The sequence below is a fragment of the Lycium ferocissimum genome, chromosome 6 (assembly GCF_029784015.1).
Source record: "Lycium ferocissimum isolate CSIRO_LF1 chromosome 6, AGI_CSIRO_Lferr_CH_V1, whole genome shotgun sequence".
NCBI lineage: Eukaryota > Viridiplantae > Streptophyta > Magnoliopsida > Solanales > Solanaceae > Lycium > Lycium ferocissimum.
In genome coordinates this window covers 33,878,389-33,896,194 of record NC_081347.1, presented here as the reverse complement: position 1 = coordinate 33,896,194, position 17,806 = coordinate 33,878,389, and positions in this window count along the sequence as shown.

Sequence of the window (17,806 nt, the reverse complement as noted above, 5' to 3'; positions counted from 1 at the left end):
AAGAAATTTGGAGGTGCACAAAACACACCTCACGTGCACGTGTGATAGTGTGAATTTTCCGTAATTGGAGAAATAGTGGAATGACAGTTTTAAAGAGAGCAATAACACATAATTACAAGAATTCACATAAAAAAAATAGTTAAAGCTAATAACAAAAATTATCACATAATTATTTTTTTTAAAAAAAATCACGTAAGTTTGTTATGGTTAAGAACCTAAATAGTCCCAATGCCAAGCTTTGTATATCCCATTTAACAATTCAAATGATTGTACAACAGATTGGTGATTCCTAATTATTTAACTTAAGGGTTAGCCACCTAATTATTTTAATGGTGAATTAGGAAACCTATTTTAACTAAGTAAATGTCTAAAATAAACTCCAATTTTAAAGGTCTTACTAACCTAATAAATTTTAGGTAAGGGTTCTAAATATCCTAATGGGAAGGTCTTAGGCATCCATTAGAATCCGTTAATTACAGTTTACCGGCCAAACTTATGTTAATTAAAATGGTTAAAATAATTATATAAAGTACTACATAGTTAGCAAAATAAGAGAATAAAATGACACATGGTTAGCAAACAGACAAAGCAAACGAATTACCAATATAAGACCAAAATAAACTTGGCCAAATTCCGAAAATGGAATGATCTTGGGTTCCTAACTTGGTGAAATTGTTTTAAGAAAACAAAGGTAGAAAAAGTTTCTAAATTAAACCAAAAGGCCAAAACACTTTGGACTCAAAGATACTTTATGTATCGGCCAACCAATTTGACATCAATATTGAAAATGGTTCAAGTGTAAAAGAAACCTTTTGCAAGCTCCATCATTTAGTTTTAAGGTCTAACAGAAATTTGCTTAGATTAGTTGCTAAAAGAAAATTAGTATTATCCAATAATCACCTAAAAGAAAAAATCTCATTTGAAAACATTTAGCAAATTCATAAAATTAAAGCTTCTAGGACTATATAACAAAAGATTTTAGTGAAAGGATTTAGCAAATTCTTATCAAAAGCTTAATAGGCCTATGTGGACATTTTAGTATAGTTACCTGTTTAAAACTGTTTACTAAGTGGAAATTCCTAGAAGACCAAAATAACTACCCCGTTAACCAAAGGACAAATAAGTATTCACTTAATACAAATTCAAAATCACAGAAAAGAAGAAAACATAACAAAATAACAACTGAAAAGGAATAGAGAGGAGTATCTTCCATCTATCTCGTCCCTCTTCTCAAATCTTGTTCGATGTATTTCGAGAGAGTGAGAGAAATAAGCTAATAAAATGAATGAGGATCTCAAGCGAGTTTCGTTTGTTTTCTTGCTGTGGGATGAGGTTAAAGAATAAGGAATGTGTCGACTCCATGCACGGGTAGAGTAATAGAGCCGAGTCTCAATTTGAAACTCCGTTTTGAGAGAGTCCTGAATTAAGACTCCATTTGCTCCAAAGTGTACATGTAAAGGAAGGAGAAATAAAGAATTAGCTGGGTAAAAAAAAATGTTAACATTATAACAGAATGAAATACACATAGCAGTGGCAAAATCACACCCCAAATTTAACAATTACGGGCAAACCACATATGCAACATTTTTGTGCATTGATTAAACTAATAAGAGATTGCATTTAAACTTGGCCTCAAAATATGGTAGAGCCTTTAAAAGACGCATCATGAAGTAAGATTCCTTAGGCAACATCCATTGTAGATCATTTCTGTTATATTAAAATCTGGTGTATAAAGAAACAGAAAAGCCCAAATCAAATTTTACAAAAAAAAAGTCCACATTTGGTTCTAACAGTAGTTCTCCTGGTTCATATTTGTATTAAGTTAAACTCATAGTCGAGATATATCTAAATAATAGGCAAGCATCATTTTTCCACATACACGATAATACAAACAGTAACAACAACCTATATATAATGTCTAACTATTCCTAAACATGAAATCATAATCATTCTTTCTTAACACAAGAAGTAAGGCCAAACCAAAGAACCTTAGTTTTCTTACCCGCAAACATGTTGTATGCTTTGTGCACATAACATATTTTAAGATCTCGAAAACATCATTTTTACATTAGACTAATACCAGCCATAGAGTTGAACTAATATAAAACATTATATTATGACAACGTTTAACCGACATACTAAAGATTAAGAATTAAAATAGTTACTACGGTATTATTTAAGGTTATGAAGTTCTCGAAAATTATTAAAGGACATAGTAGTATATAAATAAGAGAGCTTGCAAAACATGATGTTCTGAGCTTGCCAAACATTCTGTTCGAACATAGTAAAACAAAAAAATTACATTCAAACCGTAAGCCAATTAATGCTATAAGAACAGCAACGGATATCTAAACATGATTCTTAACACATATACACCTATTTAAAAATTGTCAACTCATGATTTCTAATGAAGCAATAGACACAGCCTAAGAGATCCGAAGTAAACGACACCAAACATGTTGAATGTATTGAAAAATAAAGAAATTAACCACACTTCCACAATATGTACAAAATCATAAACATGCTCAGAACTAAGAAATCGACGAGCAAAAAGACACCACTGACCTGTTATGGGTGCAGTGAAATGGGGCTTTGGACTCTGCCTCACCCTCTAAAACGAACGATGCTTAGATTCGAGATGAGAAGAGAATGAATACAAAGTGCCTTGAGAAGAAAAAAAAAATAGTAAGAAGATAATGGTTTCAAAGTGAAAAGTGGCGGCCTCAAGAACTTGGTCCAAATGGACTCCAAATGCTAGTATTTATAGATACAAAGTAGGGTTTTTCTCGGATTCAAAGTTTTGGGCGGGATTTGAATTAGCTAGGGTTTGAAATCGAGTCAAATAGAACCGTTTAAATCCAAACATTAAAAGTGTTTTGAACAGATCTTCACGTGATTTGATTTAGACATTACCCGAAAATGGTTCGACCACTTATTGTCTTTGAAGATTGTAGCGCATCTTGAAGCAAGAACGGGAAAGTCTTTTCTTTAAAACAACAGTGCACACTGGTTGGCAGATGTAGAGACAAATTTTGTGCGAAAATAGGATAGACAGGACCTGTCCATGGCTGAGTCGTGGCTGAAATTGGTACAAAATGGAATGAGGGAGGAAGGATATTGGAGCGGCTGAAACGATAGAGATTAGGTTTTCAGAAAAATTTGAAAGAGACTAGAATGTGTATTGTTTTGTTGGGGTTGAGACCGAATTGAGCCTCGACCAAGTAGTTTTAGGATCGATTTTTTGGCCGACTTAACGCAATACTACGTGATACTAATAATAATTTAGCCATTAGCATTAATAAGGTGTAATTTAATAAAATATAGGTAAAGTAACAATAAAGTAAGAATATTATGTAGATTATATCTTATTAAGAATATTATGTAGATTATATCTTATTATTAATACGTAAATGAGTAAGTAGCAATATACAAGTTATTAATAAAGCAATAGTTCCTAACAATAATTATATAGTAGTAGCAATAATAATAAAGTAAGGAAAAAAAATAAGATATTTAGTTTATTAATAATTATTAGAAGCTCAAGAAAATGAATTGGAATAAAGGAGGGATAAAATTGGGTGTCAACAATAATGAGAGTTGAATCACTTACGAGAAGTTGATAAATAACATCTCTTGGAGGGAATAATGCGTGTAGAAGTAGAAGACTTGTGACACTTCATTCTTTGGAACTCATCTAAAGAAAGGAACATATGATATTACTTCACGTCGGAGAAGATGAATACGATCTAGACATAGGCACTTACTGTTCTAAACCTTATTATGATGCTTTCACAAACCATTCTCTAATATTGCGGATCATCCTATTTTGGAAAGACTATGGTCAACCACGTTAATGCGATTTATCTTAAAAGAAGCCCTATACCCTCAATGGTGGTAATCTGAATGCTTACGACACAATATTCTTCTAAATATTATGCTCTATAGCTCCTTATCGATCATCTAGAAACTATCAACATTATGTCCATCTTATGCAGTGACCTATAATCCCTTTAGCCTACTTGCAACTTATCAATATCAGCCCATTTAAGGGAGAGGCTCTAATACTACAATGACAACTTAGTGACTTGACCTTGGGAGTAATATGCTCGAATGATAAATCATATCATGTACATAACGTATTTCCTCATTTATCTTTCGGAGTTTATGACATGGAGTTAATGTATTTCCAGAAGCTCTAGAACTCTTCAACGATACCTCTTGAACCTTATACGTATAACTTAACTTCAATAAACCTTATAACTCATCAACAATAGGCCAAAACTAGTCATTTGATTCATCTTACCTTCAGATCTACAACCCAGCAACTACAACCAGAAACTAGCCATACGACTGGTCCTATACATCGTTTTATTCCCCCATTAGCGCTTTTAGGAGCTATCAATATAACTTACCTTAAATGATCCCTCTGTACCCAATTCTGACTATGTAGAACTATCGATATCATTTATCTTAGCTAATGTTCTACAATACCCTTAACCATACTTTAGAAACCTTCAACATTATTCTACCTAACCACACTGACATAACTCATCCTAAGGGATGTTCTATGACCCAACAACGGTAACCTGAGTATCATCAATCAAGATTCATCTTACACTATATTCTATAACCTCTTAACCCCATGAACACCAGCCATAGGGTGACGTTCTTCTTAGTTAATACTTTACTGTCCCATTATCATAGTTCATACCTACTGATGTACTTTACCTTATTTAAGGTTGGTAACTTCTCACTATCCGTCAACAATTGTCACACAATCTATCTTAAGTATCGTTCACCTTAGACAACATTCTACAAATCCCTTTAATGATGATCCAATACTGCCAACACATTTCACCTTATATCAAGGACTATAGATCCATAACGACTACTTAACACTGTCAATATGAATTTCCTTAGTTAATGGTGTTACACCTCGAAAATTCTGGATTTGTTGCCTAGTGAATAGGCTAATGTGAGCTCAAGGTAATTATGGAATCCTTGCGATATTAACGGAAGTATTAGATATCTTAGAGGGTGCACCATAAGATCTCAAAGTTTTATGAATATGTGAAGTTTAGTTTGTTGAAGGAAGTGAAATATAAGTCGTGTTCGGAAAGCTTTTCACTATAATCGAGCTAATATTATTTTGGTAATGTCTTGAGGGGATGCTATAGGGCCTATTGTATGGCTATTAAAGTATTATGCAAGTGCCAAGAAGGTTCCGCGAGGATTGGAAGTCAAACGAATCAACGAGAGAAAGTTTCGCATAACTGTGAGTTATACAGCCACTTATACGGTCCGTATAAGGGGGGTCCGTATAACATGGTCTTCCTGAGAAAGGGTGTTTCCATGGTGGTGTTATACGGTCCATATACGGGCTATATAATATTACCTGGAGCATCGTATAAGTGGTTCGTATAAGTCCATCGGGCAGATTTTTATTTTTTTGTATAAATAGATGGCCCTTGTTCTTTTATTTCATTTTCATAATTTCACAAGTCTTGAGAGCTCCAAACCCTTTTCCAAGCATATTCCACTCCAACCCAAGAGAAAACAAAGATCAAGAGGCAAGAATCAAAGTGTTCATGTGTTAGAAGGCTTCCTAGGGTTAGTAGACTACAAGGGATTCTTGGGTATTGAAGCTCGGGCTTTCACCTAAGTTGATAGCTGCTCCAAAGATCATTCCTATGAGATAAAAGGTTAGTTTTCATGTTTATTTGATGATATCATGAATGCTTAGTTGTTGACCAACTTGGGTAGATGAAGAAAGTAGAAAATAAGGGCTAAATGTAACTTTTGTGATGTTTTTGAGTAGTAAGCTAACTTGAGTCATGATTCTTAGTATGATATGGGTATGATCCTATTATGGAAAGTAGTAATAGTGATAAGGAAGCATTGTATGAAAATGCGCTAAGGTGGGTGTGAAGATGTTAGTATAAGTTGAACATAAGGATGAATTTTGAAGACTCAATGGAATGTGATTACTTGATTATGATACTGTGGTTGTTGGGAGTTGTTTTGTAATATGGTAGGAGTTGACGAAATAGGGGAAATGCTGCCCAATTTTCATTAGATCATGATTTATTCTAGTTTGAATTTAAGAGTACCATTAAGGCTTAACCATGGTATGAATCCTTCTAAATGTAGATTTTTCAAGCTTCGACGGTGAATGTTAAGTAGTTAAGAAGACAAAGAGGTATGTACGGCTAACCCTTCTTTCATTAAGGCATGATTCCTTTGCTATATACCCTCTCATGAGTTCCATAATGTCTTCCAAATGTCTCTATCTCTAAAGTTACTAAAGTTCATGATCCTCGATTCACGATTCTATTACCTCCCTAATATGATAGTTAATCCTCCAAGGATAGATGTAACGAAAGCGATGATGGTAATGATGTTGAGGATACTTATGGACTCTTATGTATACGTGTCTAAATATGTATGACTATTATGTAACACCGAGCTTATATGGCCGAGTATGATACTTATCGCGCGCGCACCTCTGCAGTTGGGTACGGATAACACTGAGCCTTGATAGGGCCAGGTATGTATAACACCGAGCCTTGTCATGGCCGGGTATGTGAAACACCGAACTTTCAAGGTTGGGTATATGTATATATATATATATATATATATATATATATATATATATATATATACGAGTAAGCATTAGAAATGGAAGGTCCCTATGAGAGACAAGTAAGAAAATATGATGATGGCCACTAGAGGTACAAATGGCTCTATTACCTCCTGATTCTTCTATCTTATGCAGTCTCTTATGCTATTTCTTATTATATTCCTGTTATATCCCGTGTTTTTTAAACATTGGATATTCTAAAGCTAATCGCGACGAGTTAAGGACAAGACTATTTTGGGATCCGAGGTAGAGACTTTTAGCCTCTGATTTTGTTTTAATGCACAAGTTCCTATAAATTTTATTTGGTGTAGAATATTAATGGAGATTAGGGATTAATTAACCAAGATTAGATTATTAAGTGGGATTAAAGTTTAATTATTCATTAATTAAGCCATAGTGGCCGTGTATGGGCCCCACACCGTGACATGGCCAAGTGTAATTGGCTCACACTTTTGGTGGGACACATGTCCAGCCCATGGAATTCCTATAGATAGTAAATTGATGATTCATTCATCAACTATCCACCTAGATTTCTTAATCTACAACTTAAGAAAACTAAGAGATAGAGAGAGACTCTCGGCCATGGTATTTGCCGAGATTGAGGTCTTTGTGTTGATAAAAAAAAAGTTTTCTTCAAGCATTCAACTCCTTAGAAGGTGTATAACAACATGGAGTAATCATTGGAGCAACAAGAACAAGTATAAATTCAAGGCACAAATTCTAGCCAAGTTGAGAAGTCAAGTGATTAAGGTAAGGTTTAATCTCCTTTTACATGTGTTGAGAGTGGTTTGAACGTGTTGTAGCTTGTAGAAATGAATGAAAATTATTGAATTATGTATGTTGGTATAGAAGCCGTATAGGGGCTGTTTTTGTAGGATATGGTGAATTCATTTTACTTGGTATTTTGGTTGTTGTTGTTATGGATTGTATGGTGAGAATGAAGGTTTAATGGTTCAAGTTGGAGTTGTAATTGTTTGTGGGCTGTTGTAGAAGCTAATATGATGTTAATATAGTTCCTTGCATTTATATAAATGATGTTGCTAAACGTGTGGTTGTTGGTATGATTTGTGAAGTTGGAAGAAAAGAATGTATTGTTGTTATTCTTGTTAAACTTGGGAAGATTATATGTTGTATTGTATGTTGGTTGGGCTGTTTTGGAGTGTTATACGGGCTGTCCGGAATGTTGAATAGCCTCGGGTTGATACTTGAATGTATGATTAGTGATGTTGACTTGGTTGTATGTAGTTGGTTTGAATATAAGCGAAACGTCGTCTAATTGTCTAGAAAGGAGTTACTAACATTAGAATGCGTTTTGAACCTCTTCGTAGCTTAATCGTAGCTCTTGACGTCTTAATATAGGTTGAGATACTATTGGGCAGCGTATACGTGTTGTGTTGCGAGTAAACGCTAAAGTTATGTAAAGCCTATTCCTTCTTTCTTTTGGTGTGAAGAGGTTACTAAAGTAGTAGAGTACTTTCTTGCGGTCTAGTTTCGTATTTCGCTGACTTTGTAGAGAATTGGTTGTCTATTAACTAATTGCTTTTGGTTGTAATAAATGGGTTAAAGAAACCAAGGTTGTGTCCCTTTTAGATGAAGTATAATGCTCTGGGTCTTAATATGATATATTTCTAATGGATTGTTGTATGAATGCACTTAATCTTTACTTGACTCCCTAATATTTCCCAATAGTTAGAAAGTATTTCTCTTTATGATTTTTCCAAATATAAAAGAGTGTATATAAATAATGATTAATATGTACCAAGTAAATTCATCTTATTTCTATGCGAATTCATTAAACGAGGGTTAACGCCTCGAGTTCTTGTTATTTATCCCTACCAAACCCTACTCACTTTCCCAAGTAAAGCAAAGTTTATGGCTTAAATCAATATTTGCAACCATCAATTACGAATGAAGAACGAAGAATAAATAAACCTTAACAGTCCATTATGCATATATCAATAGTAAAAACCCATTCACATAACACCCATCCTTGAGTTCACACCCTTAGTAGATAAATTAGCTATTCATGGTATTAATTGTAAAATAAAGGTTTGAAGATGTCATTGATGTTTACAATTGATGAAAAGTAAGATGGAAAAGATAACTCTTGTCCTCAAAAGATTCAACAACCAAGAGTATTCAATGCTAGGAGAATAAATTCTAAAATAGATACTGGATCATACATAAAACCCTATTTGAAACTATTTATAAGGTCCAAAAACTCGGAATCTTCTTTAAGACAAAACTGCCCCCGATGGAACAAAGTACGGGACGCACAATTAAGTACGTCTCGTACAACTAAGTACGTCTTGTAGAATATTTATACGAGATACTCCTTTGAAAGTTAGGTCACCAAGTACCGGACAGATGTACATGTGGTACTTCAAAGTGCATCCCGTCTTTCTAGCCCATACATCATCTTCCAAAATTGAGGCATTCTGTTTCTTGCCAATCGAGGTATGTGATACATATACGGGACATACAAATATTTACGGCACTTCTACAAAAAGTGTAGACTTCAGTGAAAATTCCTTATTTTTGCTTTTTAGTACTCATTTTCCTGATACACAACAAAAACACATCAAAACAACACAAACTTGCTTAAAAATAAGAAAAACTTATAGTAAAAAAGCATCATGTGTGCCGTTATTTCACGGCACATCAACACCCCCAACTTAAGGTCTTTTCTTGTCCTCAAGAAAGTAAAACAACATCTTAGGCTTTTGGGTATGGAGGTGAAATCCAATTAGGTTGGTTCTGTTGTGTTTTGTGGGCTTATCACCCAGTTGTTGTTATGATTGGGCTTGTCACCATATTTGATATGTTGGGCTTATCGCCTAATTTTCTATGTTCAAACTTGTGTTTGCATTCATATCTCTTTTGTTATGTCACTTTTCATCAAGAAAAGGAAGGATAATGAAATCAGGATTGAATTGTGATGTGTACTTATGATAAGACACGAATGAGATCTTGATTATGATTTACTGTTGATGTTGATATCATGTATGGCAGACATTCTCATTTCACATAATGCATTGATATGAACGGTGACTTAGTACTATTGATGATAGTGATAAAGTGATACATCTGAGGTCTTTGCCGGATTGTATAAAAGAGATGATGAGAATCCGCGATCCGAGGTCGTTACCGGAGCGGAATGTGTTGTACTTGCTACCTGAGGTTTCTGGCCGGGATGAGGGTGTACATGGACTTCGCGGGTCCCCCATGGGTCATGACTTTTGAGACGTGGAGGTTTCCATCCTTAGCATATGTGTACAATATGGACAGTTGGCCAGTGCATTGCATTGCATTTCTATCATTGCATGGTATGTTTCCTCTTTGATTCCTTGGTTGATGATTCATTTGTGTTGCTGCTTGCTTGTAAGGTGTTTACTTAGAGACTTGACGAACTCGAGGATTAGAGACTTTCACTTAGGCTCTGACTTGAGATTACTGAGATCTATTGTGGTTCCTAATACTGTGAGTTTTGCTAGAATATGCTTAGTGGCCGTACTCGACTGCTTACATATCTACTTGTTGATTTCTTTCTTCATATATGTGAACTAATTGTTGTCGGCCTATGATACCTACCAGTACTAGTTGTTTGTACTGATACTACCTTGCTATACTCTTTTCTAAGTGCAGAGTTCGCCACATGCTCTACTTCTACACCTTGCGAGTGATCCTGAGGCCCATTGCTAGAGTTTCCAGCATGAGCCATGTTCTAGATCCGTAGCTCGAAAAGCTCTTCTCTTGTTATATGTGTCCTCTTATTTCGAGACAGTATTTTAGACACTTATGTATTTTTCTATATTCAGACTTGTGTAGTTACGAGTGGCTCTTGTACTATGACTTGACCAGATTCTTGGGGTTACGTTTGTACTTTTGCACTTCAGATATTTATGATATGATATTGAGACTGCATGTATTATTTAATCTTCCGCATGTTAATACTAAAAATTGTAAGTAAGAGAAAGGTTTGCCCACCAGGGGGCTTAGCGTAGGTGCCCACTCGACCCACGAGTTGTGTCACGACCCGGCTACGGGCCATGAAAGGTATCCGGGGCTAACCACCGAACACCGCTCATCCTGTTACTCGTCTGCTCTCATTCATAGTATACGCTCATAATCATAGAAAACTATTAACATTTGAAACATATTTACTTTTATAAACATAAGCCCTTTGGCTATCAAAATAATATATATACATGCATATACATGAAGACTGTGAGACCATACCACCCACACTACGTATCTACGAGCCTCTACTAGAGTACTAGACATATGGACGGGATAGGACCCCGTCGTTCCCAAAATATATACACATATATACCAAATGAATAATCAATGGCACCTCCGAAAAAGTGGAGTGCTCTCAACCAGCTAACGGCTCCTATGAATCTGGATCACCTCCCTGCCTACCTGTGGGCATGAACACAGCGTCCAAAGAAAAAGACGTCAGTACGAACATTGTACAAAGTATATGAGGCATAAACAATAATAAGACATCAATGAGAGGAGGAGACATCAATTAAGGAGCAATCTGTAACTGACTGAATCATAAAAGAAATAATGCACGCTGGCTTACTATCATAATCATCATCATGTCATGTATGCATAAATGTATAAGCTGCCCGACCATATAGGTACGGTGTGATAATCAATAACATTAGCTTGCGTCCAGGCCTCCCGCGTCCGGGGTACCATCTCATGCTGCCCACTAGTGGTGTCTGCCCATGCCAACTGGCCATGGTATATAGCCGCCCGCCCCCGGCGGATTTACCGACCATATAGGCGCGGTGTAATATCATCATATGCTCATAATAACATGCTCATCATAATATACTTATCATAACTCATCATGATATACTTATCATAACTCATCATAATGCATGCATAGAGACTCATAGATAATCATACTTTATCGGGGTGACATAAGGTCGTGGACCCCCGATTTCATTATGGAGCATTCATAAGCATTCTGCCTCACCTTGAAGGAACAAGCGTAAGGTGAGTGTATATAATGATCAACATCAATAGATTATAAATAGCATCATTAGCTTTATAGGAACATCATATCATGGGCTATAGCTTCTTTAGACTTAAGCTTATCATCATCATTGTCATACTCATAACGTATCTCTTATCTCGTATAGCTATTCATAAACAAGGGCTCTTAGCTTTCTTGAAGATATGGAATTCATGAAGAAGGAGAAAATTCATACCATAAGATTCATGCCTTAGAAGGAAAGGACTAGCCTCACATACCTTTGTCGTTTAACTCTTCTATTGCTTGCTCGTTCTCCTTTAATGCACTCGTTTATACCTTCAAGGGAATTCATATCGACATTAGTTAAACAATCATAAGAACGTACTTACAAAAGCTAGAGAAAATTGGGTAGTATTTCCTTTGTTTGTACGACTTCCGCCATATTCCATATCAACTCCCAACATTCATAACATCAATCACAATATCATAACAACAATCGTCATTCATTTACATTATTCGCATTTCACAATTTCACTACAAATTCTCCATAATCATGACCAAAGTCCATTATCACGTTCTTTCTCATAACATACTTATTCCATGTTCTAAATGTCATTTATAACGTATTTATAATCTCAACATATCCATTTTCATGATTCAAACCAAACTACCACTCAACAATGATACTATTCACCCATTTATGACCCATTTTCTATACTCTCCTACAATCCAAGTGTTTCAACTTATCAATGCTTTAAACAACATAGATATATCATAAAACTCACCTTAGATAATGGAGGAATAAGCCTTGAATGGTAATACACCTCTTGCACCAAAACTCTATTTCACTGCTCTTGGGATTTCTTGGTTTGGATGACTTTAGTGAGGTTTCATACACTTGATTCACTTCAATTCTTGTTATTGATCTTTGATTTCCTTGGTTTTCTTGTGGATGAAATATATGGAAGGTTCTAGAGGTCTTGAGAGGTTGAAGAAGTGTGTGGAAATGAAATAAATGAAGTTGGGATTACATTTGAAGAGTTGGAACATTTCAGTCGTCGGGAGTTCCACGGACTCTTCCACGGTCCATGGAACCTTGTGTTGGCCGTGGTTCTGGTCGTGGTTCACGACCAGCTAGCCACTATCTCTCGGCAGTTCCACAAACCCTTCCACGGTCCGTGGAACATTCCATGGTCCGTGGAACATGGTCGTGAAACTCACCGGTTTCACCGAAGTTGTTCCCGTCGTCTCGTTTGATCTCCAGTCCTTATGGAACCTTCTTAACACTTGTTTATCACTTCATTAGCAATCTAAGGGACGTTATAACTCTCCCTCTCAAGGCATCATTAAAACATCATTAACTCTATACTCGAAATTTTGCCCGACAGACTCAACTTATAACTCGCTTCCCTTAACAACTTTCTTGCCTTAACCCGGATGTCTTTGGAAATATTAATTAGGACCATCAAATACTATTTCTTACTTGTCAAAACCTCGTATACGTCATGCCCTTCGTTAGTCTATTCACTGCACGCTAAGGGGAAATTTCCCGGGTGTAACTGTCACGACCCGAACTACGAGCCATGACGGGTATCCGGGGCTAACTACCGAACACTGCTCATTCTGTTACTTATCTGCTCTCATTCATACTATATGCTCATAACCATAGAAATCTGTGAACATTTGAAACATAATTGCTTTTATAAACATAAGCCCTTCGGCTATCAAAATAATATATACATGCATATACATACAAACTATGGGACCATGCTACCCACACTGCGTATCTACGAGCCTCTACTGGGGTACTAGACATATGGACGGGACAGGACCCCGTCGTGCCCAATCATGAATATACACATGTATGTACCAAAATAATAATCAATGGCACCTCCGAAAGATGGAGTGCTCTCAAATCATTGCTAGCTCTATGAGTCGGATCACTGCTTCTGTCTACCTGTGGGCATGAACACAGCGTCCGAAGAAAAAGACGTCAGTACGAATATTGTACTGAGTATGTAAGGCATAAACAATAATAAGATATCAATGAAATAAGGAGGCATCAATGAGGGGCAAACTATAACTAAACTGAATCATAAAGGAGTTTATACATGCATGGCTTACTCTCATAATCATCGTCATGTCATATATGCATAAATGTGTAAACTGTCCGACCATATAGGTGCGGTGTGATAATCAATAGCATTAGCAATAACATTAGCTTTGCGTCCGGTGCCTCCCGCGTCCCGGGTATCATCTCATACCGCCCACTAGTGGTGTACGCCATGTCATTTTGGCCATAGTGTATAGTACGCCCGCCTTGCGGTATTTTGCCGACCATATAGGCGCGGTGTAATATCATCATATGCTCATCATAACATGCTTATCATAATATGCTTATCGTAATATACTTATAGCAATACATGCATAGAGACTCATAGATAATCATACTTATCGGGGTGACGTAAGGTCGTGGACCCCCGATATCATTATGAGCATTCATAGGTATTCTGCCTCACCTTGAAGGAACAAGCATAAGGTGAGTGTATGTAATGATCAACATCAATGAACTATGGATAGCTTCATTAGCTTAATAGGAGCATCATATCATGGACTATAGCATCTCTAGACTTAGCTTGTCATAATCATAGCATATCTCTTATCTCGTATGGCTATTCATGAACAAGGGCTCATAGTCTTCTTGAAGATGGAACATTCATACGAAAGAGGGAATCATGCCATAGGACTCATGCCTTAGAAAGAAAGGACTAGCCTCACATACCTTTGTCGTTTAACTATTCTATTGCTTGCTCGTCTTCCTTTAATGCACTCGTATTGACCTTCAAGAGAGTTCGTAACGTCGTTAGCTAGGCAATTATAAGAATGTACTTCTTAAGGCTAAAGAAAATTGGGCAGCATTTCCTTTGTTTATACTACTTTTCGCCATATTCCATATCAACTCCCAACGTCCATAATAACCATCACAATATCACTAACAACAATTGTCATTCATTCACATAATTCGCATTTCACAATTTCATCCCAATTCTCCATAATTTATGACTAAAGTTCACTTTCGCATTCTTTCGTATCCAATGCTTATTTCATGTTCTAAATATCATTTATAACACATTCATAACATCAACATATTCATTTCCATGATTCAATCCAACTACTACTCCATAATAATACTATTCACACATTTGATGACCCATTTGCTATACACTTCTACAATCCATGTGTTTCAACTTAATAATACTTCAATTAACATGAATAGTTCATGAAACTCACCTTAGATGATAGAGTAATAAGCCTTGATTGATGATACACTTCTTGCACAAAAACCCTCTTTCATCTCTCTTGGGTTTTCTTGATATGTATGACTTTTAATGGGTTTCCCTCACTTGATTCACTTGATTTCTTGTTGTTGATCTTTGATTTCTCTTGTTTTCTTATGGATGAAATGTATGGAACACTCTAGAGGTTTCTTGAATGGGAGAGGCCAAGAATGAAATGAAAATAAAATGAAGTGAGGTCCCTTAAATTAAAATCAGGTTCAGGCCCGGCCAACATATACGGACCAACATACGGTCCGTATAAAATCTCTTTGAACGTATGTTGAACCGTATATTTGGTCCGGTGAATCATAACATGCTTTGGGGGTGGATCTACGGTTGGACATACGGTCGAAGTAGATCTTATACGGCCGGTATGTCTACAGCCGTATGTTTGCTTGATTTTCGAGAGTTGTTTCGTCGACTCGTTTGATCTCCGATCCTTATGGAACCTTCTTGACACTTGTTCCTTACTTCAATACCATTCTAAGGGATGTTATAACTCTTCCTCAAAGGGTCATTAAGACATTATTAACTTAATACTCGTAATTCTTATCCGTTACTCGACATACGACTCGCTTCCCTTAACGACTTTCTTTCCTTAACTCGAATGTCTTTGGAAATCTTAATTAAGACCATAAAATACTATTTCTTACTTGTCCAAACCTCGTATACATCATACCCCCCTCTCGTCTATTCACTGTACACTAACGGAAAAATTTTCGAGGTGTAACAGTAACATTCTTCCCGCCTTTTGGAACATTCGTCCTCGAATGTTAAGTCATCGGGAATTCTATAAAAATTTTGCCAGAGTTTTCCCTATAATATGGTGCTACCATCCTATCACAACAACCCATAATAACATTGCCTCACAGGGCCACAACACAATAGCAACATAAATTGGCCACACACGACCCATATGCATAAAAGAAAAGTATACATACCTTATAATCTCGATGTCTCATCATAGATCTCTTTCGGGGACTGAAATAAATGTGGATATATGGATTTCATCTTCTCTTCCGCTTCCCAAGTCATCTCTTCTCGATTGTTAGTTCGCCACAAGACCTTAATGCGAAGCCACTTCCTTATTCCGAAGTTTCCGTACTTACCTGTCTAGTATGGCAATAGGCACTTCTTCATAGGCTAGCTTTTCTGTGATCTGAACATCATCTATTGGCACAATCTTTGTAGGATCTCCAACACACTTGCGGAGCATTGAGACATGAAAAACTAGATGGACTAATTCGAGCTCTGAATGCAAGTCCAATTTATACGCCACTTGACCCACTTTGCGGATGATCTTATAGGGTCCAATGTACCGGGGACTTAGCTTTCCTTTCTTGCCAAATCTCATCACACCTTTCATTGGTGATACCTTCAAGAACACCCAATCGTCGACCTGAAATTCTAGATCTCGCCGGCGGTTGTCCGCATAAGATTTTTGGTGACTTTGGGCTATCAATAATCGATTTCGGATCACCTTGACTTTTTTCACTGCTTGTTGGATCAACTCGGGGCCTATTAGTTGTACTTCTCCTACTTTAAACTATCCTATTGGGGATCTGCACTTCCTTCCATATAAAGCTTTATACGGAGCCATTTGGACACTGGAATGGTAGCTATTGTTATAGGAAAATTCGATTAGGGGTAAGTGGTCGTCCCAACTACCCCCAAAATCTAGAACGCATGCCCTTAGCATATCCTCCAAGGTCTGTATGGTTCGTTCAGCTTGTCCATCAATCTGCGGATGAAATGCCGTGCTGAGCCTTACTTGAGTACCTAGACCTTCTTGAAAGGATCTCTAGAACTTGGCTGTAAACTGTGCTCCTCTGTCTGTAATAATGGATATTAGAACACCATGGAGTCTCACAATTTCCTTGATATACAACCTTGCATAATCTTCTGCTGAGTAGGTGGTTCTGACTGGGAGAAAATGAGTTGCTTTCGTCAATCTATCCACAATCACCCTTATAGAATCGTACTTGCTTCGGGAACGGGGCAATCCCACAATAAAATCCATATTGATCATTTCCCATTTCCAAGTAGGAATTTCTATCGCTTGTAATAATCCCCCTGGCTTTTGATGTTCTATCTTCACTTGCTGGCAATTTGGACATTGGATTACAAATTCTGCTATGTCCCTTTTCATGCCATCCCACAAATATATCAACTTAAGATTATGATACATCTTTGTCGTTCCTGGATGAATAGAATATTGAGAATAATGAGCTTCTTCTAGAATTCGGCGGCGTAATTTTGCAGCATTTGGAACACATAGCCTGCCTCGGTATCTAAGAATTCCATCTATAGAGGTTTCAAATGGGGACTTCTCTTTTGCATGACATATATCTCTATAATGGCTCAATTGAGGATTTTCGTATTGCCGCTCTTTTACTTCCATATCCAAGGACGAAACTGTGGGATTATTAACACTAACCCTTGCACCACCTGAATCAATTAAGCGTACCCCAAGATTAGCTAATTGGTGGAGTTCATGAATCATTTCTTTCTTCTCTGAAGGAACTTCACATAAGCTACCCATTTATCGGCGGCTAAGTGCGTCAGCTACTACATTTGCCTTTCCGGAGTGGTATAAGATATTCACATCATAATCTTTCGGTAATTCTAACCACCGTCTCTGCCACAGATGCAACTCCTTTTGTTTGAAGATGTATTGAAAACTCTTATGATCTGTATAAATATCAACGTGCACACTATACAAATAATGTCTCCACATTTTTAATGCATGAATAACTGCAGCCAATTCGAGATAATGGGTTGGATAGTTCTTTTCATGTTTCTGCAGCTGTCTCGAGGCATAAGCAATGACTTTTCCGT